The 26,904-nt window shown below is 38.7% G+C and overlaps 1 protein-coding gene across 7 annotated transcripts in view; it reads left to right on the top strand.

Moving 5' to 3' along the window:
• Nucleotides 1–26,904, top strand: part of ART3 (ADP-ribosyltransferase 3 (inactive)) — a 118,628-nt gene that overhangs the window by 16,343 nt on the left and 75,381 nt on the right. For 6 of the 7 annotated variants that reach the window (XM_045998519.1, XM_045998517.1, XM_045998515.1 and 3 more), the window contains exon 1: nucleotides 15,826–15,938. The exons of the other annotated variant lie outside the window; for it this stretch is intronic. The gene's annotated coding sequence lies outside the window, so the exon portion shown is untranslated. Of the gene's footprint in view, nucleotides 1–15,825; nucleotides 15,939–26,904 lie in introns of those variants that run through there. 7 annotated transcript variants of the gene reach the window in all.

The following is a 26,904-nucleotide window of genomic DNA, read 5'->3' as shown; positions in this document are numbered from 1 at the left end:
ATTGTATTGTTGTCGATGTATTCTTCGATTTTGTTATTAGTTGGTTTATATAGTTGGCTGCTCCCATGTTAGGGGCATAGATACTTAAAATTGTTAGATCTTCTTGTTGGAGACCCTTTGAGTGTGATATAGTGTCCTTCCTCATCTCTTATTATAGTCCTTGGCTTAAAATCTGATTGATCTGATATAAGGATTGCCACCCCAGCTTTCTTTTGATGTCCATTAGCATGGTAAATTGTTTTCCACCCCCTTACTTTAAATTTGGACCTGTCTTTGGGTCTAAAATGAGTTTCTTGTAGACAGCATATTGATGGTTTTGTGTTTTTTTTTAATCCATTCTGATATCCTGTGTCTTTTGATTGGAGCATTTAGCCCGTTTACATTCAGGGTAACTATTGAGAGATAAGAATTTTGTGCGATTGTATTGCCTGTTAGGTAACTGTTACTGTATATTGTCTCTGTCCCTTTCTGGTCTACTACTTTTAGGCTCTCTCTTTGCTTAGAGTACCCCTTTCAGTATTTCCTGTAGAGCTGGTTTGTTGTTTACAAATTCTTTTAGTTTTTGTTTGTCCTGGAAGCTTTTTATCTCTCCTTCTATTTTCAATGATAGCCTAGCTGGATATAGTATTCTTGGCTGCATGCTTTTCTCGTTTAGTGCTCTGAATATATCATGCCAGTTCTTTCTGGCCTGCCAGGTCTCTGTGGATAAATCTGCTGCTCATCTAATATTTGTACCATTGTATGTTACAAACTTCTTGTCCCAGGCTGCTTTCAGGATTTTCTCTTTGTCACTCAGACTTTTAAGTTTTACTATTAGGTGACAGGGTGTGGACCTATTCTTGTTGACTTTGAGGGGGGTTCTCTGCATCTCCTGGATTTTGATGCTTGTTCCCTTTGCCATATTAGGGAAATTCTCTCCAATAATTCTCTCCAATAGACCTTCTGCACCCCTCTCTCTTTCTTCTTCTTCTGGAATCCCAATTATTCTAATGTTGTTTCGTCTTATGGTGTCACTTATCTCTTGAATTCTCCCCTCGTGGTCCAGTAGCTGTTTGTCCCTCTTTTGCTCGGCTTCTTTCTTCTCTGTCATTTGGTCTTCTATATCACTAATTCTTTCTTCTGCCTCATTGATCCTAGCAGTGAGAGCCTCCATTTTTGTTTGCACCTCATTAATAGCTTTTTTGATTTCTACTTGGTTAGATTTTAGTTCTTTAATTTCTCCAGAAAGGGCTTTTATATCTCCAGAGAGGGTTTCTCTAATATCTTCCATGCCTTTTTTGAGCCTGGCTAGAACGTTCAGAATCGTCATTCTGAACTCTTGATCTGACATATTACCAATGTCTGTGTTGATTAGGTCCCTAGCCTTCGGTACTGCCTCTTGTTCTTTTGTTTGTGGTGATTTTTTTCCGCCTTGTCATTTTGTCCAGATAAGAGGATATGAAGGATGAAATAAACTACTAAAAGGGTGGCAAAGACCCCAGAAAAATGCGCTGTAACCAAATCAGAAGAGACCCAAAATTGTGGGGGGGGAGAAAGGGGATAAAAAGAGGTTCAGAAAAAAAAGTAAAAAATTTAAAAAATAAAACAAAGAAAAAATATATACATTTAGATAATCTAGTCAAAAAACGTCAAAAAAAGGGTAAAAGTTTTAAAAAATTTATCAGAAGAAGAAAAAAAGAAAAAAAATTGAAAAAGAGAGCCCCCATTTTTGATTGCACCTCATTAATAGCTTTTTTGATTTCAACTTGGTTAGATTTTAGTTCTTTTATTTCTCCAGAAAGGGCTCTTATTTCTCCAGAGTTTCTCTAATATCTTCCATACCTTTTTCGAGCCCAGCTAGCACCTTCTGAACTCTAGATCTGACATATTACCATTGTCTGTATTGATTAGGCCTCTAGCCTTTGGTACTGCCTCTTGTTCTTTTTTTGTGGTGAGTTTTTCCACCTTGTCATTTTATCCAGATAAGAATATATGAACGAGAGAATGAAATACTAAAAGGGTGCCAAAGACCCCAGAAAAATATACACTAACCAAATCATAAGAGAACCCAAATTGGGGGGAGAAGAAAGGGGGTAAAAAGAAATTTAAAAAAATTTTTTAAAAAAGAGCTTTTGTTCCCTGAACGCTTTCTGTTGAGTTCCGGAGGACGGGAATGAAAATGGCAGCCTACCAATATCTGGCCCGAGCAGCCAAGAGCTCAGGGTCCTACTCCTCAATGATCCCTTGAGAAAAGTGCTCAATCCCTCCAATCTCCCTGGTCTCCAGCCACGCTCTGAGCTCACCCAGCTTATGACCAAGGATCTCCGTCTCTGGCACACAGCCCTGCCTGAAGTCTCCAAACCCTGCAGATCCCTGTGCTCTTCTAGGGGTCTCCCTGGACCTTGTTGGTTCCCTGCTCAAAGAGCAGTGGCATGACTGTGCCACAGATCACAGTTTAAGGTAACCCCGAGCTGAGAGCTCACTCCTCGGCTTGGTCTCTGTAGCCGGCTTCCCCGTTCTAATACCTGCAAGCTCTGCGACACTCATACCTTCTGTCACCCCGCGGGATCTGAGACTATGCAGTCCCCACGTGAGCTTCACCCCAGCTTAGCCTCTGGAGCAATGTCTCTCCATGGAGCAGACTTTTAAAAGTTCAGATTCTGTGCTCCGTTGCTCTGCCGCTTTCCAGGAGCTGGCCCCTCCCGCCACAGTCTATCTTCCCTGTTGCTTTGGATTCACTTCTCCACAGGTTCTACCTTTTAGAAAGCGGTCGGTTTTCTGTTTCTAGAATTGCTGCTCCTCTTCTCTTCAATCTCCCATTGGATTTGTAGGTGTTCGCAATTGTTTGATAAACTATCTAGCTGATTTCCTGCTACCTGATGTGATCTCAGCCTGCTAATCCTCTGCCATCTTGGCTCCTCCCTGGAAAGAACATTCTTAAGCGGTTTTTATCACCTTTTGCTTTTAAGTCCAAACTGCTAATATCTAAGGTCTACATTATTTGACATGAAATGACTTTTATTTAACCTTATTAAATTTATGCTGGCTATAATTGTATATCTAAATAAGTCTCCTGTAATTCTGAATTTAATATCCATTTATTTTTATATGTTTAACAGTTTTTATATGTTATTTAGTGTATAAAATTGTATGACTTGTGGATTTTTTTTTAAAGATTTTATTTATTTATTTGACAGAGAGAGATCACAAGTAGACAGAAAGGCAGGCAGAGAGAGAGAGGGAAGCAGGCTCGCTGCTGAGCAGAGAGCCCGATGCGGGACTCGATCCCAGGACCCTGAGATCATGACCTGAGCCGAAGGCAGCGGCTTAACCCACTGAGCCACCCACGGGCCCCTGACTTGTGGATTTTTAAAAATCTTCTTTTCTCATGTAATGTTTTTACATCTTGGGTTCTACTTTAATGTAACCCTTATTTTCTTTTTATGTATCTTTACCTTTTCCACTCAGTCTTTCTCGACCTATTTGTTTTAAATGAGCCATATGCAGATACTTTAAAATGTTGTATCTAAAGGATGCTTAATGGGTGAATTTACTTACTGAGTAATTGGTAATTACTAAACTTTTAAAAAATGCTTTCTTGCTATTTTGTTTTTTTTTTAATTCCAATGTAGTTAATATACAGTATTCTGTTAGTTTCAGGTACGATCTAGTGATTAAAAAAGGTGAGCCTGCTGGTGGGTATCAAGGGCATGTATTGCATGCAGCACTGGGTATGGTGCATAAACAGTGAGTCTTGCAACACTGAAAAAGTAAAATTAAATTTTAAAAAAAGGTGTGCATTATTTAGTGCTCATCATGATAAATGCATTCTTGATCTCTCTTTACCTATTTCACCTGTCCCCCCAGTCACCTCCTCTCTGGTAAGCATCAGTTTGTTCCCTGTTGGTAAGGGTCAGTTGTTTGGTTTGTCTCTTTTTTCCTTTATTTGTTTTTTGTTTTTGCTTGTTTCTTGAATTCCACATATGAGTAAGACCATATGGTTTTATAGTTTCTAAACGACTTATTTCGTTTAGTAATATACTCTAGATCCATCCAAGTTGTTGTAAATGGCAAGATTTCTTTATGGTGGAGTAATATTTCATTGTATGTATATGCGTGTATATATTTCTGTATATCTACATATATAGATTTATACACACACCTGCTCTTTATACATTCATCTATGGATGGACACTTGGGCTCTTTCCATCATTTGTCTGTTGTGAATCATCCTGTAATAAACATAAGGGTGCATATAGCCTTTTGAATTTGCATTTTCATATTCTTTGTTTATATACCCAGTAGTGTGATTACTAGATTATATGTTAGTTCTATTTTTAAGTTTTGGAGGAACCTACATACTTTTTCCCACAGGGCCTCTAGCAGTTGGCATACCTAGATTTCTTTTTCATTTTAAATTAAATGTCTTTTCTTGAACATTTTTCTTACGTGACTTCTAAGAAATGCATTGTTTTACATTTTGCTAGTAATCCATAAAGCTTTTTTTTTTTTAATCTAACATTTTCCCTTTGTTTACATCAACCATGAGTAGTATCTTCTGGTTCTTTCTTTCGTAAGATGAGAAAATCACTGTAACTATCACACATTTCCTCCTATTTCCATCTTCTGTTGCATAATCTGGGATATATAGGTAATCTGCTGTTCTCAGATGATTATATTATTTAACTACCCTTTTGAGAATTAACATTTAAATTTTATCCTGAAATCATGTATTTAATTACACATATTCCACATTTAAATTCTTTTAACAACCTAAAGTTTTTAATACCTTAGTTTTTCATAATCTTGCTTTTTAATTGAGATATAATTTAGATACCAAGAATTTCACACTTTTAAAATATGCAGTTAAATGTGTGGTTTTTGTTTTTTTGTTTTTTGTTTTTTTTTTTTTTTAAGCCAGAGAGTGAGAATACATGCATGAGCTCGGGGAGGGGAGGTGGCAGGCAGAGGGAGAGGGAGAATCTTAAGCATGCTCCATGCCCATTGTGGAGCCCAGTATGGGACTAGAACTCACTGCCCTGAGTTTAAATCAAAAGTTGTACTTTGAACTGATTGAGCTACCAGGTGCTCCAGTTCAGTAGTTTTTTTTTTTAGTAAAGTTGCAAAATACCTGATTCCAAAAACCTTATTTTCATTCCAGTAAAGTTAGCATACAGTGTTGTGTTAGTTCCAGGTGTACAATACAGTGATTCGGTAATCCCGTATACTACTTAGTGCTCATCAAGATAAGTTTTCTCTTAATCCTCTTTACCTGTTTCACCCATCCACCCACCCACCTCCCCTCTGGTAACTGTCTGTTCTCTACAGTTAAAAATTCTGTTCTCTATAGTTAAAATGTTCTCTATAGTTAAGAGTTCTGTTCTCTATAGTTAAAAGTCTGGTTTTCTTGCATTGTCTCTTCCTTGGTTTGTATCTAAAATTCCACATATGAGTGAAATCATATGGTATTTGTCTTTCTCTGACTTCTTTTGCTTAACATTATACACTCTGGGTTTGTCCATGTTGTTGCAAATGGCAAGATTTCATTCTTTTTTATGGCTAAATAATACTCTGTTGTGTATGTATACCACATCATCTTTATCCATTCATGTATGGATGCACACTTGGACTGCATTCATAATTTGGCTATTGTAAATAATGCAGCAATAAACATAGGGGTGCACATATCCTTTTGAATTAGTGTTTTCATATTCTTTGTGATTACTGGATCATATGGTAGTTCTATTTTAATATTTTGAGGAACCTCCATACTTTTTTCCACAGGGGCTGGACCGGATTGCTTTCCTACCAACAGTACATGGAAGTTTCTTTCCTTGCCAACATTTATTGTTTCTTGAGTTTTTTATTTTGGCCATTCTGACAGTTGTGAAGTGATACCTCATTGTGGTTTTGTTTTGCATTTCCCTGATGATGAGTGATGTTGGACATTTTTTCATGAGGTTGTTGGCCCTCTGTTTTCTTTGGAGAAATATCTGTTTGTGTCTTATGCCCATTTTTTCATTGGAGTATGTGTTTTATTGGTGGTGTTGTGTAAGTTCTTTGTGTATTTTGAATACTAACAATCAGATATGTTATTTGCAAGTATCTTCTCCCATTCCATAGGTTGTATTTTAGTCTTGTTGATTGTTTCCTTTTGTGAAGAAGCTTTTTTATTTTGATGTAGTCCCAGTGGTTTATGTTTGCTTTTGTTTCCCTTGCCTCAGGAGACATATCTAGAAAAATGTTGCCACAATTGATGTCAGAGATTACTGACTATGCTCTTTTCTAGGATTTTTATGGTTTCTAGTATCACATTCAGGTCTTTAATCCATTTTGAGTTTATTTTTGTGCATGAGTTAAGAAAGTGGGCCAATTTCATTCTTTTGCATGTAGCTATTCTAGGTTTGTCAACACCATTTGTTGAAGAGACTGTTTTTTTCCCATTGCATATTCTTTCCTCCTTTGTTGAAGATTAATTGGCCATATAATTGTGGGTTTATTTCTGGGTTTTCTGTTTTGTCCCATTGATCTATGTGTCTCTTATTTTTTTAGAGAAGGGGAGAGGGAGAGGAAGAATCTTAGGCAGGCTCCATGCCCCGTGTGGAGCCCAACATGCTCTATCTTACAACCCTGAGATCATGACCTGAACCAAAATCAAGAGTCAGACGCTTAACCAACTTAGCCATCCAGGTGCCCCCATGTGTTTATTTTGTGCCATTGCCATACTGTTTTGAATACGATAGCTTTGTAATATAACTTGAGATCTGGAATTGTGATACTTCCAGCTTTGATTTTTTTTTTTTCCCACATTGCTTTTGCAATTTGGGGTCTTTGTCATTCTATACAAATTTTAAGGTTGTTCTAATTCTGTGAAAAATGTTGTTGGTATACTGATAGGGATTGCATTAAATCTGTAGATTACTTTGGGTTGTATGGACATTTTTACAATATTTGTTCATCCAGTCCATGAACATGGACTATCTTTCCATTTGTTTCTGTTGCCTTTAGTTTCTTTCAGTGTTCTATGTTTTTATAATACAGGTCTTTTACCTTCTTGGTTAAGTTTAATTTCTAGGTATTTTATTATTTTTGGTGAAATTATAGATGGGATTATTTCTTTACATTTCTCTGCTGCTTCACTTATAGTGTACAGAAATTCCACAGTTTTCTGTATGTTGATTTTGTATCCTGTGACTTCCTGAATCCATTTATCACTTCTGGTAGTTTTTTGGTGCAGTCTTAAGGATGTCAATCTATAGTATCATGTTATCTGCAAATAGAATTTTACTTCTTCCTTGTCAATTTAGATTCCTTTTATTTCTTTTTGTTGTGATTTCTGTGGCTAGGACTTCCTGTACTATGTTGAATAAAATTGGAGAGAGTGGATATCTGTCTCTTGTTCCTGACTGTAGGGGAAAAGTTCTTAGTTTTTCTTTATTGAATATGACGTTGGCTGGGGATTTTTCATATAAGACCTTTATTATGTTGAGGTATGTTCCTTGTAGACCTCCTTTGTTGAGGATTTTTGTCATGAATGGATCTTTTGTCAAATGCTTTTTCTGCATCTGTTGAAATGGTCATATGGTTCTTTTCTCTTATGGATGTAATGTACCATATTGGTTGATTTGTTAATATTGAACTACCCTTGAAACCCAGGAATAAATCCCATTTGATTATGGTGAATGATTGTTTTTAATATATTGTTTGATTTGGGTTTGCTAGTATTTTGTTGAGGATTTTTATCTAATTGAGGATTGTTCATTAGAGATACTGGCCTGCAGTTCTCTTTTTTGTACTGTCTTTATCTGGTTTCTATCAGGGTAATGCTGGCCTCATAGAATGAACCTGGAAGTTTTCCTTCCTTTTGTATTTTGTGGAATAGTTTGAGAAAAATGGGTACTAACTCTTTAAATGTTTGGTAGCATTTACCTGCAGAGCTGTCTGGTCTTGGACTTTTGTTTGTTGGAAGTTCTTTGATTACTGATTCAGTCTCATTGCTGGCGATCTGTCCATCTTTTCTATTTCTTCCTTGATTCAGTGGGGAAGTTGATGGCATATAATTTTTCTTCATACTGTCTTTTAAGCTTTTGTATTTCTGCTGTCTGTTGTTATTTTTTCTTTTTTCACTTGTAATTTGGCTTGAGTCCTCTCTCTTTTTGGCTGAGTCTGGCAAAAGGCTTATCAGTTTTGTTGATCTGTTCTCTTGGGTTTTTTGTTGTTTGGTTGTTTGTGTTTTATTTTTTTCTGCTCTAATTATTAATACTTCCTTCTACTGGTTTTGCATTTTTGTTCTTTTTCTAGCACTTTTAGGTGTATGGTTAAGTTACTTGAAATTTTTTTTTTGTTTGTTTCTTGAAGTAGGCCTCTGTTGCTATAAACTTTCTTTTTAGAACAGTTTTCGTACATCCCAAAATTTTGGAACTGTTGTGTCTTCATTTTCATTTATTTCTATTCTTGGATTTCTTTTTTGATTTCCTGGTTAACCAGTACATCATCTAGCAGCATGTTATTTAACCTCCATGTATTTGTGGTCTTTCCAGGTTTTTTCTTGTGGTTCATTACTGGTTTCATAGCATTGTGGTCAGAAAAGATGCATAGTATGACTTGTATCTTTTTGAATTTGTTTAGACTTAGTTTGTTACCTAATGTTCTGGAGAATGCTCTGTGTGCACTTAAAAAGTTTGTGTATTCTGATGTTTTAAGATGGAATGTTAAAATATGTATATATGTATTATAAATATATATTTTATGTGTCTATAAAATATGTATAAGAAATATATATACTATTTTTAAAATCTACATGATTTGATGTGTCACTCAAAGCCATTGCTTTTTTGTTGATTTTCTGATTGGATGATCTGTCCATTGATGTAAGCAGGGTGTTAAATTCCCCTACTATTATTGTGTTACTGTCAGTTATTTTATGTTTGTTATTAACTGTTCTGTGTATTTGGGTGCTCCTATGTTGGGTGCATGAATATTTACAATTGTTAACATCTTCTGGTTCTGTTGTATCCTTTATTAATATGTAGTGTCTTTTGTTTTTTCTTACAGTCTTTTTTTAAAATTTTTAAAGATTTTATTTGAGTGGGAGTGTGAGTGAGAGCACAAGCAAGGGAAGGAGCAGAGGGAGAGGAAGAAGCAGACTCCCTCTTGAACAGGATCCTTGATGCAGGGCCTGATCCTGGGATTCCAGGATCATGACCTGAGCCAATCAACCGACTGAGCCACCCAGGTGCCCCCAGTCTTTGTTTTAAGATCAGTTTTCTCTGTTGTAAGAATTGCTACTCCAGCTTTCTTTTGACATCCATTTGCATGAAAGATGTTTTTCCATTCTCTCACTTTCAGTACATACTGTCTTTAGGTCTAAAATGAGTCTCCTGTAGGTTGCATATAGATGGGTCTTATTTTTTTTAATATATTTTTTAAAGATTTTATTTATTTATTTGACAGAGAGAGATCACAAGTAGGCAGAGAGGCAGGCAGAGAGAGAGAGAGGAGGAAGCAGGCTCCCTGCTGAGCAGAGCGCCCAATGCGGGGCTCGATCCCAGGACCCTGGGATCATGACCTGAGCTGAAGGCAGAGGCTTTAACCCACTGACCCACCCAGGCGCCCCTGGGTCTTATTTTTTTTAATCCACTCTGTCATTGTATGTCTTTTGATTGGAGTGCTCAGTCTATTTACATTCAGAGTTTAATTATGCATAGATATGTATTTATTGTCATTATATTACTTGTTTTGTGGTTGTTTCTGAATGTCCCTCAGAAGTTGTTACCAGTGAGAGAGTCTACATTGTGTGTATGGAGGTTTCAGTTCTTGAATTCCGCACAAAAGATTTGCCTGAGGATATGCACTCAAATAAAGACAACCAGAAGGAAAGTAGCAAGCACAAAGTGGTTTATTAATTACAGTACACAGTCAAGGTGGGAAAGTGGGCAAGGCTTAGAGGTAGCAACCACACTGGGGTTAGGGATGTCTTTTTATGTTTGCAGAGGCTATGGCTCATAGCTAGGGCAGTCCAAACTGAAGTTGTTTCTGCTGGTTGGGAGGGGGAGTTTTAGGCCCTACAGGGTTCTTGCTGGAACTGTCATGGCCATCTTCCCCCACGGGGGTTGGGAGGGGTGGGCGGGAGATGGTCAAAACCACAATGTAAATACATTATAATGATGTTATAAGTTACCTGGGGCAGAAGTTGAAGAGGAGCGTACATGTCCTGCACCTGTGGCTCTTCTCTGTCAGCCACAGGGTGTTGGAAATCAGCAAGACCAGGATATTAAAAGCCACAAAGCCAGGATGTTGTTCCCTGAGGCTTCTAATGTGTCACCTGTTCATCACTGCCTTTGCCTCCAGCTTATGTCTAATTGACTACCTGCTCTATCACTTCTCTCTTCCCTTTCTCTTTCATGGTTTGCTGTTTTCTTTAACAATATATTTGGATTTCTTTTTCATTATTTGCATATCTAGTACTGACTTTTTTTTTTAAATTTTATTTATTTATTTGACAGAGATCACAAGTAGGCAGAGAGGTAGGCAGAAAGAGAGGAGGAAGCAGGCTCCCCACGGAGCAAAGAGCCCGATGTGGGGCTCGATCCCAGGACCCCAGGATCACGACCTGAGCCAAAGGCAGAGGCTTTAACCCACTGAGCCACCTAGGAGCCCCTAGTACTGGCTTTTGATTTGTGGTTACCATTAGGGTTGTACATAAGGTCATCTGCATATAACTGCTGTATTATAAGACAGTCTTTTAAGTATGGATCCAGTTTTTACTCCTTGCCTCCCCACATTTTACGTATATGATATCATATTTTACATCCTTTAGCTTTGTGAGTCCCTTGACTGATTTCTTAGAGAAATACTATTTTTGCTGCTTTTGTGTTTCCTGTTTTCATATTGTCACTTTTGTTGGTCTTTCTACTCAGAGTCCCCTTTAATATTTCTTTCAGGGATGTTTTAGTGGTCATGAACTCCTTTCATTTTTGTTTGTCTAGGAAACACTATCTCTCCATCTATTCTGAATGCCTTAGTGGATAGTGTATTCTTGGCTGCATATTTTTTCCATTCAGCACTTTGAATATATCATGCTGCTCTTTTCTGGCTTGCCAAGTTTCTGCTGAAAAAACACTGGTAGACTTACGAGGTTTCTCGTATGTAACTTTGGTCCGGCTTCTTTAAAAATTTTTGTGTTTCTACTACATTTTGTCATTTTAATTATAGTTTGTGTTGGTGTGATCATCTCTTTTTGATTTTTTTATGGGTTCACTGTGCCTCCTGGATCTGGTTATTTGTTTCCTTCCCCGAGAATAGGGAAGCTGTATTTTCTTAAAATAAATGTTTCTGTTCCCTTTTCTCTTTTTCTGGGATCCCTATACTACAGATGCTATTATATTTGATGGAATCACTGAATTCCCTAAGTCTTTTCTCATTTTACGTAATTTTTCTTTTTTGTTCAGCTTGATAACTTTCCATTACTCTGTTTTCCAGGTCATTAATTCATTACTCTGCCGTTGGTCATTACATCAAACCTGATTCTCATTTCATTCAGTGAACTCTTTGTTTCTACTAGGTTATTCCTTATCTCTGTATTAAGAGTCTTATTGATACCTTCTACTCTTGTCAAGTCCACTGAGTGTATTTATGATCATTACTTTACTTACTTACGTATTTTATTTAGAGGGGTGGGGGCAGGGGCAGGAGAGACAGAGACAGACAGAGAGTGAGAGAGAGAATCCATAGCAAGCTCCCAACCCAGTGCGGAGTCCGATATGAGGCTCAGTCTCTCAACCTGAACTGAAATCAAGAGTAGGATGCTTAACCAGCCAAGCCATTCAGGCATCCCTGTGGTCCTTTACTTAAAATTCTCTATCACGCTTGTTCCTTATATCTGTTTTGCTTAGAACTCTAGCCATGAACTTGTCCTATAATTTCATTTGGGATGAATTCCTTTGTCTTCTCATTTTGTCTAAGTTCTTGTACCTGTTTCTGTGTTTTAAGATAGTCAGCTACCTCTCCTGTTTTTGAGGGTAATGGTCTTATGAAGAAATGGTCCTGTGTGTCCTGCAGGGTAGTGTCCTGTTCCCCAAGGCCTGGCACTTCAGGGAGTGTCTCTAGTACGTGCTGCATGCGTTTGTGAACTGGCTGCTTTATCCTTCAGGCCAGTCATCTGCAGAGGCTCTCTTTGTGTGTTGTGGGCTGTGTTTGGTCCCTCGCCTGAATATGGCAAGTTTCGACTAGGTGTGCCCTTGTTTGCTTGTGAAATGAGGCCTGTTGCCATCACCATCAGAACCAAAGCCTCACAAAATTCCTGAGTTGGGAGACATGGTATTGGCAGGGGTTTGGGCAAGTCTTCTGGGGGTTAGTGGGGCCTTATTGCCATTGAGGCAAGTGTGGCTTTGAAGGGCAGCTCCACCAGAGGGCAGGAGGCTGGGGCTTGATAGAAACACGTTAGGTAGCAAGTATTGGTGCTGTGTTGGTGCTGCAGGTCGTCCTGTGGTTGTGTTGAAGGGTGGGGGAGGGAAATAGCACCTGCCAGTTCCTTTGTTCCCAGACGGCTCCCTCCATGAGCACTGCCTCTCTGGAATAATCTCTGAGGTGAGCGAATAGCCTCCGCACTGTGTGCCCCAGGCACACTTCAGATCACTGTTGCCACTCTCTGTCCCCAGGCTTTTTGCCCTGCCTTCTGTACAAGAGCAATCCCCACGTCCTCTGGGCTCTCCCTGAGCCAAGCCCGCTGACCTTTAAAATTCTAGGCTTTAAACCCCACTGGTTGGAAGAACCCATGAAGTCGGTCCCTCTTACTTTCCAGGCCAGGTGCTGCAGGGATTCATCTTCTGTGTGTGGACTCCCCCGTGGGCCAGTCTGTCGCTCACCTTTGCTCCACACCTGGGACTCCCTCCCCGCCATGGCAGCTCTGGTCCATTTCCCTTTCCAAGCCGTCTCTGCACTTCTTACCTTCTCTCACATGACCTCTTCTTTATCTTTAGTTGTGGAGTTGCTCCGCGGGTCTTCAGGTAGATTGCTGGGGTATTGAAGATTATTTGATGGTTATTTAGTTGTATTTGTGGGACAAGGTGAGCCTAGGGTCCTCCTGCTCCACTGCCCCTTCCCCTGCCATCCCTCATGGCTCTTTTTTCTTTTCTTTTTAATCCATTCTGTCACCCTGTGTCTTTTTTTTTTTTTAAGATTTATTTATTTCACACACAGAGAGAGAGTGAATGCTCAAGTGGAGCAGAGAGAGGAGCAGAGGGAGAGGGAGAGAGACTCTCAGGCCGACTCCATGCTGAGCGCCGAGTGATGTGGAGCTTGATCTCACAACCCTGAGTCACAACCAGCGGTGAAACCAAGAGTCACACACTTAACCAGCTAAGCCACCCCGGTGTCTCCCCCGTGTCTTTTGATTGGAGTGTTTAGTCCATTTACATTCAAAGTAGTTGTTGATAGAGTATGTATTTATTGCCATTTTGTTACTTATTTTATGGTTGTTTTTGTAGTTCTTCTCTTTTCCTTCCTTTCCTTGCGCTCTTCTTTCACAGTTGGTTGGCTTTCTTTAGTGATATACTTGGATTCTGTTGTTCTTATCTCTTGCATTACTATTACTGGTTTTTTTCCAAAGACTTTTACTTATTTGTCAGAGGAGAGCAAGTGAGCACACAAGCAGGGAGAAGCAGGCTCTCTGCTGAACAAGGATTTCTGATGTGGGACTTGATCCCAAGGCTGCGGAATCACGACCTGAGCCAAAAGCAGACATTTAACCAACTGAGCCACCCAGGCACCCCACTATTACTGATTTTTGATTTGGGGTTTGTTTCTAACAGCTTCTACGTATGGCATTCTATATGAAGTTGATGGTGACTTAAGTTTAAATCTGTTCTTTATTCTTCCCCCTGTCACACACACATTTTAAGTATGTGGTCTCATACTTTGTTTGCACCCTTTTGTTTTGTGAGTCCTTTTAATGATTTTAACAGATACACACATTTTTTTTTTTTACTACTTTTGTGCTTCATACTTTTCTTACTCTTACTGTAGTCTTTCCTTTCCACTCAGATGTCCCCTTTAGCATTTATTGTAGGGTGGCTTAGTGGTCATGAATTCCTTTAATGGTTGTTTGTCTGGGAAACTTTTTTTTTTTTTAAATATTTATTTATTTGACAGACAGAGATCACAAGTAGGCAGAGAGGCAGGCAGAGAGAGGAGGAAGCAGGCTCCCTGCCAAGCAGAGAGCCCAATGCGGGGCTCAATCCCAGGATGCTGGGATCATGACCTGAGCCGAAGGCAGAGGTTTAACCCACTGAGCCACCCAGGTGCCCCTGTCTGGGAAACTTTAAAAAAAAATTTATTTATTTATTTGAAAGAGGAGAGAATGGAAGAGAAAGCACAAGTGGGGAGGGGCAGAGAGAGAAGCAGACTCCCTGCTGAGCAGAGCCTGATATAGGGCTCAATCCCAGGACCCCAGGATTACAACCTGAGATGAAGGCACACACTTAACCAATTAAGCCACTCAGGAGCCCCTGAACTCCACCAAATTTCTGATGTTAAAGGGGAAAGATCTGAAAGAGCACAAAGAGAAGAAACAAGCTTTTAGCTTTCAGTGACTGAAGATTTGAAAAATAGTTCCTGACAGTTCATTTTACTTTGCTTTTTAACTATGCATGTTTATGCTGGTCACATACAGGTTATCTGTTTCTTGTTCCTGGAGTTGAATAATGGTTTTCCATTGACTTAATTAAATTTATTGCAAAGGAGAGGGTTTTCTGGAATAGTTAAGCTACAGGTGATTTATTGAACTACAACTTTTTCATTTTCTTAGAAATTACTCAACTAAAATTTTTATCTTCTATTCCTTTTGTGAAAAGAAAACTTAATACTTGCCCTTTTGGAATGAGACTTATCAATTAACAATCGTTATTTGCTTTTTCTTTTTTAAGATTATAAAGATTATAAAGATTTTTTTAAAGATTATATTTACTCATTTGAGAGAGAGAGCAAGCACAAGCTGGGGGGGGGGGAGAGGCAGAGGGAGAAGGAGATTCACCACTGAGGAGGGAACCGAATGCAGGGCTCCATCTTCGAACCCTGGGATCATGACCTGAGCCAAAGGCAGACGCTTAACTGACAATACAGGCACCCCCATTATTTGCTTTTTAAACCTGGCAAAGTATAGCATATAAATATTGTTTGTTTTATCTAGGACCGAATTTACTTGCCCTGACCTGTTACTTTTTTGCCAAATTGATTTTATTAGGTTATAATTAACAAGTGTCAAAGAGAAAGCTACTTGATTTGTTTTCATAATAATTCAGAAGGAAAAAAAGAACATGGGTTTAAAATGAATTACTTCTTTTTAAAATTTAGGTAAAATTTAAAAACCTCATATGGTAAAATTTAGAACACAGAATAAGAAACAATCAAGTTCTGTTACATCAGTAAATAGACTAATCCTCTTTTCCATGTCTTCTATACTCCGCACAGAATGCTGCCATTAGCGTGTATTGAGCCAGGAGCAGTGGGTTGTACAAAGTAGCTTCAATCTCACCATAAACCTCAGAGAAATCATTTTTCTCACAACAAAGGCAGCTTTGTGGATAGGCCTTAAACTGGCCCCCTGGAAAATGACTGTAATCCACAACTGCCAGGTCAATGTGGACATTCATGTTAATTTTCTGAGTTGGGAAACAATATGTCTATTGTTAGGGGTTAGAAGCATGTGAGAGGTTAGCAATGAGCACATTTACAAACAACTAATTGAAGGAAGTTTCATTCAGTAAGAGGGAAAATTATGCAGTAGCTTCACTTATCATTAGTTTACTTCCATGCTATTCAGAGAAGTTGGAAGAAAGAGGAAAATAGATCTGGCTGGTATTATTTCAGGGCTCGTGGGAAAACAAGTAATGCACAAAAGGATCGTGCCTGAAGAGATGAGTCCTGCATGTGAATATTAAAGGAGCAGCTATGTATGTAAGGTATGAAGCTGCGTTGGATTTATTTATATATATGTTTTTAATAGGATAAGAAAATACCTGCTTATAAGGAGCCTTTCAGTACATTTGACTTGCCAGTTGCAACTAAAAGTTAATCAGTATAATGCTTTAAATAGGAGATAGAGTTGAAACTATAAAAACAAAAGGATTAGAAGGATTTTTTATTACAGTATTATCTTGATACTTAGAATAAATGACACTTTTGGTGTCAAAAAAACCTTCTAAATATTAGATTGGCTATGTATTATTTTTACTTTGTACATTATGCTGAGTGCTATTTTCCTTTTTAATAAAAAGCCAACAAAACTCTATTCTCGTTTTCTTATTTCTGAGATTTTTCTAACTTCCTGGTTCCACCTTAGACACATATACAGCCTAGCTTACTTTCAGTGTTTCTAACTTCCCTATTCTTAATTCCCTGTTCTTTAACGTGGGGGCAGGTGAGTCCTGGGAGCCGTAGTCGGGAAATTCGGCTCACTCCTCAGCGCTGATCCTCCTGCGCGTCTTGCGTCTGTGCCAGCCACGGGCTGAATACGTGGCGGTAAGGGAACGGGTGCTAGAGAGCCCAGCTGCCACCATCTGTTGGGTGTCCGGCGTATGCCATTGTACATACCTGTCTCACTAGTCCTCAGTAATTCTGTAAGGAAGGCACCACCATCAGCTGCTTAAAATGAGGCTTCAAAAGATTATGTAACTCTTCTTCAAAACATTTAACACATTCAGTAACTCTTTAGTGAGTAACAAAATTAGGACAGTGATAAGCACACTGGAGTCCCCTTCTGTGATGAAATGGGAACGAAAGGCAACCTCAGAGGTCTGACTTTGTGACTCCCAGATACAAGCCTCCTGGAAAATAGAAAACTCAAAAGAAGATTGGAGTAGAAGACTGAGTATGGAATAATTTTGGATAAATAGACTCTTAGGATCTGGGTGAAAGAGCAGTTGGGAAAGCTTGAGAAGGTCTAGAAACCGTGTAATTTATATTGTGAGACTTCTTAAAATTTTCCCTTTGTTAGTATTATTTATCCTCTATTTGCCCATCATGACTAGCAGTAGTGACTCTTAGAAAACTTCAGAACAACTGATGCTTATGCCAGGTATAGAGAAAAAGCAAAGAAGCCTGTGTTCTTTATACAGTAGCTGAGATGGACCACTGGCTACTGGTCTTAGGCAGTAGTTGAAGTCAGTGCAAGAGACAGCCAGCAGGTCAGTCCCTCTCCGTGGGAATTGATACTGGATGAAGGCCTTAGCTCTTCCAGGGCAAATAGGGAAGGATAAAGAAGGAGGTGATGGAATGTTTTAGGATATCAGTGTTAACTGTCCCTGTGCTGTATTGTCATCCCTTCATCCCACTACCTTCCCCCTTTTCTCTAGCCTATGTTCCAAATCCTTTCTTAGAGTTCCAGTAGCCCTAGTTTCTACCTGTCTCCTCATCCCAGGCCCCTTCCCTTCTTGTACCTTTGAAGTCTGAATTTGCATATTTGGAAAAGTTTGAATTTACATATTTGGAAGGATGCCAGGAATCAGCCCAGCTAGTAGATGGAGTTCTATAAGAGCTAAACTAGTGGAGGAAGAGTTTTACTTATAGCTCTGGAGTCCTCCCCAAATCTGAAGCATGTGCAGAGTCCAGAGCTGAGTCTGGAAAACTAGAGAGAGGCTATGAACATATTGCCAAATTTGAGGGCTCAGAAATATGTCTCACATTGTCAGGAATCTAAGAGTTAGGGAAAGAGAAGAAAAAAGTTTTAGAGCAAACGGGGAGCAGCCTTGGGAATTGCCAAGAACAGGCATTATTGCTTAACAGCAGCAGAGTAATGAGATATTAGTGATTTTGATATACCAGGAAAGAGGCAGAGTTCCTATTGTCCATCAGGTTAGGGACAGAGCAAATAAGAAAAAGGGATGTATTCTGACATCTTCAGTTGAGACCAGTAGTGTATTTCTCTCTGAAAAAATAATACATAATAAGTTACCTAGATTTCTAGGCTAGCCTGCTAATATAGAGTTACCTCATAAGGCACTTGAGATACAGACTCTGGGGGAGGAATGCTGATCAGTTATCTTTTTTTAAAGATATTTTTATTTCTTTATTTGACAGAGAGATCACAAGTAGGCAGAGAGGCAGGCAGAGAGAGGGGGAAGCAGGCTCTCCACTGAGTAGAGAGCCTGATGTGGGGCTTGATACCAGGACCCTGAGATCATGACCTGAGCCGAAGGCAGAGGCTTGACCTACTGAGCCACCCAGGCGCCCCACTGATCAGTTATTTTATAGAATATTACACAATTTTGGCTTATTCTTATGTTTTCTCATAATTATAATGAGGTTATGCATTTTTTGTCAAGAAAACTACAAAATACTGTTATGTTTGTGTCTGCCATGAAGAACTATCACAGACTGAGGGAGACTAAGAAAAAATAACTAAATACAATGTAGATCTTGAATAGGATACTAGAAAAAAAGGACATTGGTAGAAAAATTGGTGAAATTAAATAAAGTCTGTAGTTTAATTAATACTGTACCAGTGTTCATTTTCTGTTCTTGATAATTGTGCTATGGTAATATAAGATGTTAAAAGAAGAAGAGTGAAGGAGGTAAGGGTATACTACTATTTTTGCAACTTTCTAAAAGTCTAAAATTAACTCAAAGTTAAGAATAATACTTAATCATTACATCGTGCCTACTATGTGCCAGATTCTGTGTCTTTTACTCTTTGATTCTTCTCAACAGCCCTGTAAGGGGAACTGTTATTATCTCCATTTGACAGATAAGAAACCTGGATATAGAGAAGTAAAAAACATTCCCAGTGTCACATGATTATTAAGAGGTCACGTGGCTACAAAATGACCCTTGGGATTAAACTGAGACATTCTGGGTCCAGAAGTTCATTGTATCGTACTGGATTTCATTGTGCTTCTCTATGTATGCACGCATTTCCCCCTGCTGCTCTTTCTCCTCCCAAATATATATGACTTAAAAATAATTTATAAAGACAGGTTCAAGATGGCCATGTAGGAGGATCTTGAATTCACTTCCTACCACAGATACAACAGATTTACAACTACATATGGAGTCATTTCCTCTGAGAAAGACCTGAAAACGAGATGAACAGAACCTCCACACCAAAGGATAAAAAGGCAGAATTAAAAGATAGGAGAGGCAGAGACATGGTCTTACAAGCAAAACAAAACAAAACAAAACATACCAAAAACCCCACCACAGACAAAGCAATCCACAACCAGGCAGGATCCCCAAACTATGGAACTTTTCCTTGATAAGCAAAGGTCTCTGCTGCATATCGCCATCCCAGCCTGCCCAGGAGAGCGGAGTCCCTTACATGCCTGGCTTTGAAAACCAGGAATTGTGTTCAGGAAAACCACAGAACTATAGGGAATGGAGAAAACTTGGCTCTTTTATTTTTTTATTTTTTTTAATATTTTATTTTATTTATTTGACAGAGAGAGAGAGGTCACAAGTAGGCAGAGAGGCAGGCAGAGAGAGAGGGAGAAACAGGCTCCCTACTGAGCAGAGAGCCCGATGCGGGGCTCGATCCCAGGACCCTGAGATCATGACCCAAGCCGAAGGCAGAGGCTTAAACCACTGAGCCACCCAGGCACCCCAGAAAACTTGGCTCTTTTAAAAATTTCTTTAAGATTGTATTTATTTGAGAGAGAGAGAGAGGAAGAGGGAGTGTGCATGAGCAGGGGAGGGGGCAGAGAGAGAAGGATAAGCAGACTCCCTGCCGAGCAGGAAGCCTGAAGGACCTGCTCCTGGGACCCTGAGATCATGACCTGAGCTAAAGTCAGATACCTGACTGACTGAGCCACTCAGGCACACCAAGAAGAACTTGCTATTAAGTGGCTTGTACACATACTCCCTGGCCATTGGACCCAGTGCAGGAATACCAATTTGGAAAGCATCTAGATTATAAGTGAAGGACATACACTTACTAATCTTGAAGTTTCTGCCTAAGAAGCAGGAACTTTTTGGGACTGTGCTGGGATGGAGACACTGGTAGGTGCTACTTTTGCAATCTTATTCTAATGTGCCGGTGCCGGCACCAGCAATTGCCATTTGGGAACTCTTCCTCTAGCCTGTTGGCACAGGAGGGCACAACCTGCTGAGGGCCCAGCCCACCCCTACACTGCATTCTTGCATCACAGCCAGACCAACAAGAGCTGGACCTACTGTCATGTGTGGCCTCACCAAACCAGGCAGATGTGCTCCCACACGGAATGCCCCTTGAGCGCTTGGCATTGGTGGCCAGAGGGGATAGTACTTCTGAGTTCTAGTGTATATTTCTTATGCAAAACTACTCCTTCAGGGATGGGAGATGTGCTTGATTTGGCTAATACATAAAAACAAAGATGCAGGCAAAATGAGAAAGAAGAATATGATCTGAATGAAAGAAGAAGACAGAAGTTCAAAAAAGACCTTGATGAAACAGTTAAGAAATGTGCCCATAAATAGTTCAAAGTAATGGTCATAAAAATGCTCACTGAACTTGGGAGAAGAATGGGTGAACACAGTAAGAAATGCAACAGAATTAGAAATATAAGAAACTTTTAAACAGAATTTAGCTGAAAAATACAATAACTTAACTAAAAAATTAATTTACTCGAGGGGTCCAAAAGCAGATTGAATGAAGCAGAACATGTCAGTGAGCTGGAAGACAAAGCAGTGGAACTTACCTAGACAGAGCAACAAAGAAAAAAAAGGGTGTTTTTTTTTTAAAATATTTATTTGACAGAAAGCACAAGCAGGCAAGTAGCATGCGGAGGGAGGGGGAGAATCAGGCTCCCCAACGAGCAGGGAGTCTGATGTGGGGCTTGATCCCAGGACCCTGGGATGATGACCTGAGCTGAAGGCAGACACTTAACCAACTGAGCCACCCAGGTGGCCCAAGAAAAAAGAGTTTTAGAAAGTAAAGCTACCTTAAGTTCTTTTGGAACAACATCTGGAGGGATAACATTTGCATTACAGGGGTCCCAGATATAGAAGAGAGAGAAAGTATCAGAAAATTTACTTCAGTAAATAATGACTGAAAACTTCCCTAATCTGGGAAAGAAAACAGGTAGGTATTCAAGTTCTGGAAGCCCAAAAAGTTCCAAATATGATGAACCCCAAAAGATATATACCAAGACACTTTATAATAAAAATTGTAAAAGTTAAAGAGAGAATCTTAAAAGCAGTAAAAGAAAAACAACTTGTTATATATAAGGGAAATTCCATAAGGCGGTTGGTGGATTTTTCAGCAGAAACATTGCAGACCAGAAAGAAGTGGCATGATATACGCAAAGTGCTGTGAAGAAAAAAACTTCCAACCAAGAATTCTCTAACTGGAAAGGTTATTTATCATTTAGAATTAAAAATGTGACCTAAAGAGTTTTCCAGATAAACAAAAACTGAAGGAGTTCATCACCTCTAACTGGTCTTATAGAAATGCTAAAGAGAATTTAAAGTGAAAAGGGACTAAGTCATAAGAAGTAAAAAAAAAAAAAGTAAAAATATCACTGGAAAAGGACAACATATAGTAAAGATAGTGGATAAATAACTTCTAAAAGAAATATGAGAGTTAAAGGTCAATAGTAAAATTAACTAAAACTACAATAAGTTAAGAGATGCATAAAATAAAAAGATGTGAAATGTGACAGGAACATAAAATACGAGGGATGAGTAAAAATGTAAAGTTCTGGAATGTGGTCAAATTAAAGTTTCTATTTATTTTAAAACCAACTATTAAATATATAATGTTATATGTGAACCTCATGATAATCAGAAACAAAAACTTACTGTAAATACACCAAAGAAAATGAGAAAGGACTCTAAATATCACACTAAAGAGTACCATCAAATCACAAGGAGAGAAAGAAGAAGGAACAGAGAGGATCTATAAAAAGAACCAGAAGGGGCACCTTGGTGGCACAGTTAGTTAAGTGACAGGTTCTTGGTTTCAGCTCAAGTCATGATCTCATGATCCTGAGATCAAGCCCCATGTTGGGCTCCACGATTAGCATGGAGTCTGCTTGATATTCTCTCCTCCTGCACCTCTTGATCATTCATTCTCTCTCAAATAAATACATCTTTAAAAAAACAACAGGAGACAATTAACAAAATGGTAACAATTGTATAGCTATCAAAAATTAAATGTAAATGGACTGAATTCTCCAAAAGATAAATAGTGGCTGAATGGGTAAAAAAAAAAAAAAAATGAGACCCAGCGTGCCTGGGTGGCTCAGTGGGTTAAGCCTTAGTCTTCAGCTCAGGTCATGATCTCAGGGTCCTGATCGAGCCCCGAATTGGGCACTCTGCTCAGCAGGGAGCCTGCTTCCCCTTCTCTCTTTCTGCCTGCCTATGTGATCTCTCTCTCTCTGTCAAATAAATAAATAAAATCTTTAAAGAAAAAATGAGACCCATCTGTATATGCTGCGTATAAGAGATTCACTTCTGAAGTGAGGACACAGAGAATGAAGTGAAGGGATAAAGACATTCCATGGAGGGGCACCTGGGTGGCTCAGTGGTTTAGACCGCTGCCTTTGGCTCAGGTCATGATCTCGGGGTCCTGGGATCGAGTCCCACATCGGGCTCTCTGCTCGGCGGGGAGCCTGCTTCCCTCTCACTCTCTCTGCTTGCCTCTCTGCCTACTTGTGATCTCTCTCTGTCAAATAAATAAATAAAACCTTTAAAAAAAAAAAAGACATTCCATGGAAACGGAAATGAAAAGAAACCTGGTATAGCTATACTTACATCAGACAAGATACATTTAAAAAAAATAATTATTATCAAAATTGACTTTAAAACAGACTGTACTAAAAGACAAGGGCATTACATAATGATAAAGGTCTCAGTCCAGTAGGAGAGAGAAATAAATATGCACCTAACATAGGAGCACTAAAATATATAAAGCAAATATTTACAGACCCAAAGGGAGAAATTGACAGCAGTACAATGATAGTAGGGAACTTTAACACTCCACTTACATCACTGGATAGATCAGCCAGAGAACCAATAAGGAAACATCATCCTTACATGGCAAATTAGACCAGATGGACTTAAAGATATGTATGGAACATTCCATCCCAAAGGAGCAGAATACTTGAGTATTCTTCTCAAGTGCACAGGGAACATTCTCTAGGATAGATAATATGTTAGGACACAAAACACGTCTTAATAAATTTGGAAGGTTGGAATCCTGTCAAGCATCTTTTCTGACCACAATGGTGTGAAACTGGAAATCAATTAAAGAAGAAAACTGGAGGGGCACCTGGGTGACTCAGTCAGTTAAGTATCCAACTCTTGGTTTCAGCTCAGGTCATGACCTCAAGGTTGTAGGATCAAGCCCTTCACAGGTCTCCCCACTTGGCAGGGAATATGCTTGATTTTATCCCTCTGCCTCTCCCCTCACTTTTTCTCTTTCTCAATGTAACTCTTAAAAAAAAAAAAAGAAAACTAGAAAAACCACAGAAATGTGGATATTAAGCAACATGCTACTGAACAACCAGTGGGTCAATGCAGAAACCAAATGAAAAATCAAAAATTACCTTGAGATAAATGAAAACAGAAATATGATATACAAAATCTATTGAATGCAGCAAAAGCATTTCTAAGTGGGAAGTTCATAGAATTATAGGCCTACCCCAAGAAACACAAAAAATATTAAATATCAAACTTTACACCTAAAGGAACTAGAAAAAGAACAAATGAGGCCAAAGATTAGTAGAATGGAGTAAATAATAAAGATTAGATGAGAAAGAGACCAAAAAGACAAGACAAGATAGATCAGTGACACTGGTTCTTTGAAAAGATAAAAAGGAGATATTCTTTCAGCTAGATGCACCAAGAAAAGAGAGGGTTCAAATCAGAAAAGAAATGAAACTAATATAAGTCTGTATGTTAACTATACCACAACAAAGTTGTGGTATATATATATGGACCATGGAATATGTCTGAGCCATAAACAAGAATGAGATCTTGTTATTCGCGAAGACATGAATGGACTTTGAGGATAGTGTGCTAAGTGAAATAAATCAGATGGAGAAGAACAAATACCACATGATTTCACTCATGGGTGGAATCTAAAAAAGAAGCACAAAAATTCATAGATACAGAGAACAGATTGTTTATCAGACTGGAAGGGGATTGGAGGGTAGGTGAAATGGGAGAAGGCGGTTTATTATATGCTGATTGATGGCACCTAGATTTTTGGTGTAGTGCATAAAGATACCAAATTATGTTCCACACCTGAAATCTATATAATGCCATATACCAATTTTATCTCAATAAAAAAAATAATTCAGAGTTACCAAAAACAGGTCTATCCTTTTCTGAGGCAATCTCTGTTAACTCCTTATTTTTTTAAATCCTTAAAAGAGAGGAGAATAACTACTCTTGAGCATCGATAGAAGCTCCCTTTGGTTTTCATCCATGATACTCAGAGCTGTGCTTTGGCACTCTTTCATTCTCTTTGCAGAAATTTCTCATGGCATGCTGACTGTTGTAGATAGCAACTGTGTTGGAACCTAGGGAATCCCGTCTGAGATGGTCTGATAAGAAGCCTTTATGAGTGCAATTGACCCTTGAACAACATGGGTTTAAGCTGTATGGGTCCAGTTATACATGGATATATTTTGATACAGTACCATAAATATATTTTCTCTTATGATTTTCTTAATTTTCTTTTCTCTAGCTTACTTTATTATAAGTATACAGTATATAATATACAAAATATGTGCTAATCATCTATTTATGTTTTTAGTAAGGCTTCTGGTCAACAGCAAGCTATTACAGTTTTGGGGAATCAAAAAATATACACCAATTTTCAACTGTGTGGGGATTCGGTTCCCCTAATCCCTGCATTGTTCAAGGGTTAGCTGTAAAGTGTTAATTTCTCATAAGTAACAGTTGCAGTCTGTACAATAAAATTAAGCAGAATCACATTTCATTTAGAATTTAGCCAAGAAGTTCTGCTGTTACTCTCATGAATACTTTTTTTTTTTTTTTTTTTTTTTAAAGATTTTATTTATTTATTTGACAGACAGAGATCACAAGTAGGCAGAGAGGCAGGCAGAGAGAGAGGAGGAAGCAGGCTCCCCGCTGAGCAGAGAGCCCGATGTGGGGCTCGATCCCAAGACCCTGGGATCATGACCTGAGCCAAAGGCAGAGGCTTTAACCCACTGAGCCACCCAGGTGCCCCTCTCATGAATACTTTAATTAACATGAAGGCCCTTCTCTTTTCTTTTCTTTTTTTAAAGATTCATTTGTTTTGGAGAGAGAGAAAGCGGAGTTGTGAGCTGAGGGAGGGGCAGAGGCAGAGAAAAGCAGACTCTGTGCCCAGCACGGAGCCTGACTCAGGGTTTGATCTCATGACCCTGAGATCTTGATCTGAGCTGAAAACAAAATTCAGACACCTAACAAGCTGAGCCATCCAGGTGCCTCATGAATGCCCTTTTTATCTTAATATTGAGATAACCTATTTATTTTATTTATTTATTTTTTAAAAAGATTTTATTTGACAGATCACAAGTAGGCACAGAGACAGGCAGAGAGAGAGAGAGGAGGAAGCAGATTCCCCGCTGAGCAGAAAGCCCGATGCAGGGCTTGATTCCAGGACCCCAGGACCATAACCTGAACCAAAGGCAGAGGCTTTAACCCACTGAGCTACCCAGGTGCCCCTTTGTATTCTTTAAAATGAAGGGCGATTATGATGTATGGAGTACTTGTAGATAGGACCTTTGGGAGTTTGAATGATTTACTTGAGTCTGGTTACCAGATAACGTAGGACCGAACCTGAACTTCCTGTAACTGCCAGAGATAGAGGTTTCTACAAAGTGCGTATTACTCTGAAGAAAGATACTATCTTTTAGTCAAAGAGAAAGTTGATAAAATGCATATATTAACAGTTAACTGAGCTTTATAATTCTAGGAATTAATCACTGCCGTTGCATTTGTTTAGAGAAATTCATTTCTTTCTGTCATCGGGAGCAAAAAAAGAAAAAGCAACTAATTATTTAAAAGGTGAGAAAAAGAGCAGGAAAGGTTATTTCTCGGTTTTAAGTTTAAAAGATTGATAGTTGAACCTTTGAATTTTTATCTAAAATCTTGAATTAAGTGGCTTTCAACTTATATTCTCAATTGTTCTCAATTGATTTTTCTTTTTTTTAAGATTTTATTTGGGGGGGCATGCACAAGTGCAGGAGAGAAAGAAGCAGACCCCCTGCTGAGGAGGGCCTTCGCAGGGCTCAGTCTCAGGACCCCAGCTGGGATCATGACCTGGGCCGAAGGCAGATGCTTAACTGACTGAGCCCCCCAGATGCCCCTCAGTTGATTTTTCTACTTGTAGGTATCTCAGAAGAAAAATAAATGTCTGTGACTTGCCATTCAGGACTCCCTTTACATAGTCAAGCAGCCCCTAATTGTGTGGGCAACTCAGTAAAACTACTAAATAACTCTGACATTTTAAAAAATGAATTAGTGAAGTTCACTAGCATTAAGGGTAGGGGAATTTACATTAAAAAATCCAACCAAGCAATCCATATAAATATTAGTTGGAGAACTCCCACATTTTTACATGTCTGATGAGGAGAAATGAGGGTTACTGAATAAACCATCAGCTAAATGAGTTGGATGTGTAGCACTGACACCAAGAAAATAAGCAAAAGAGTTTTTTTGTAGGGATATGGTCAAGAAGTCTGTGAGTTATGGGTTAAGAAATCAGAACCTACATTTTTGTAGATGTTAAAATGGTGGTGTAACTTTTAAACTTGAGAGGTCTCTCCAGGACAGTAACTTTATCTGCTATTTTCTCCTAATTGCTTCACATAAAACTTTTTTCCTTCCAAATATGTGTGTGTGTGTTTGTGTACGTATATATATAATGTAAATATATATGTATATTGATATATATATATGAATGAGTATTTAAGTTGAGGTATAATTGATATACAATATTAT

Source organism: Meles meles, chromosome 2, assembly GCF_922984935.1.
Source record: "Meles meles chromosome 2, mMelMel3.1 paternal haplotype, whole genome shotgun sequence".
Taxonomy (NCBI): domain Eukaryota; kingdom Metazoa; phylum Chordata; class Mammalia; order Carnivora; family Mustelidae; genus Meles; species Meles meles.
The sequence above is the reverse complement of the archived record's forward strand: the minus strand, read 5'-3'. Positions and strand labels throughout refer to the sequence as shown.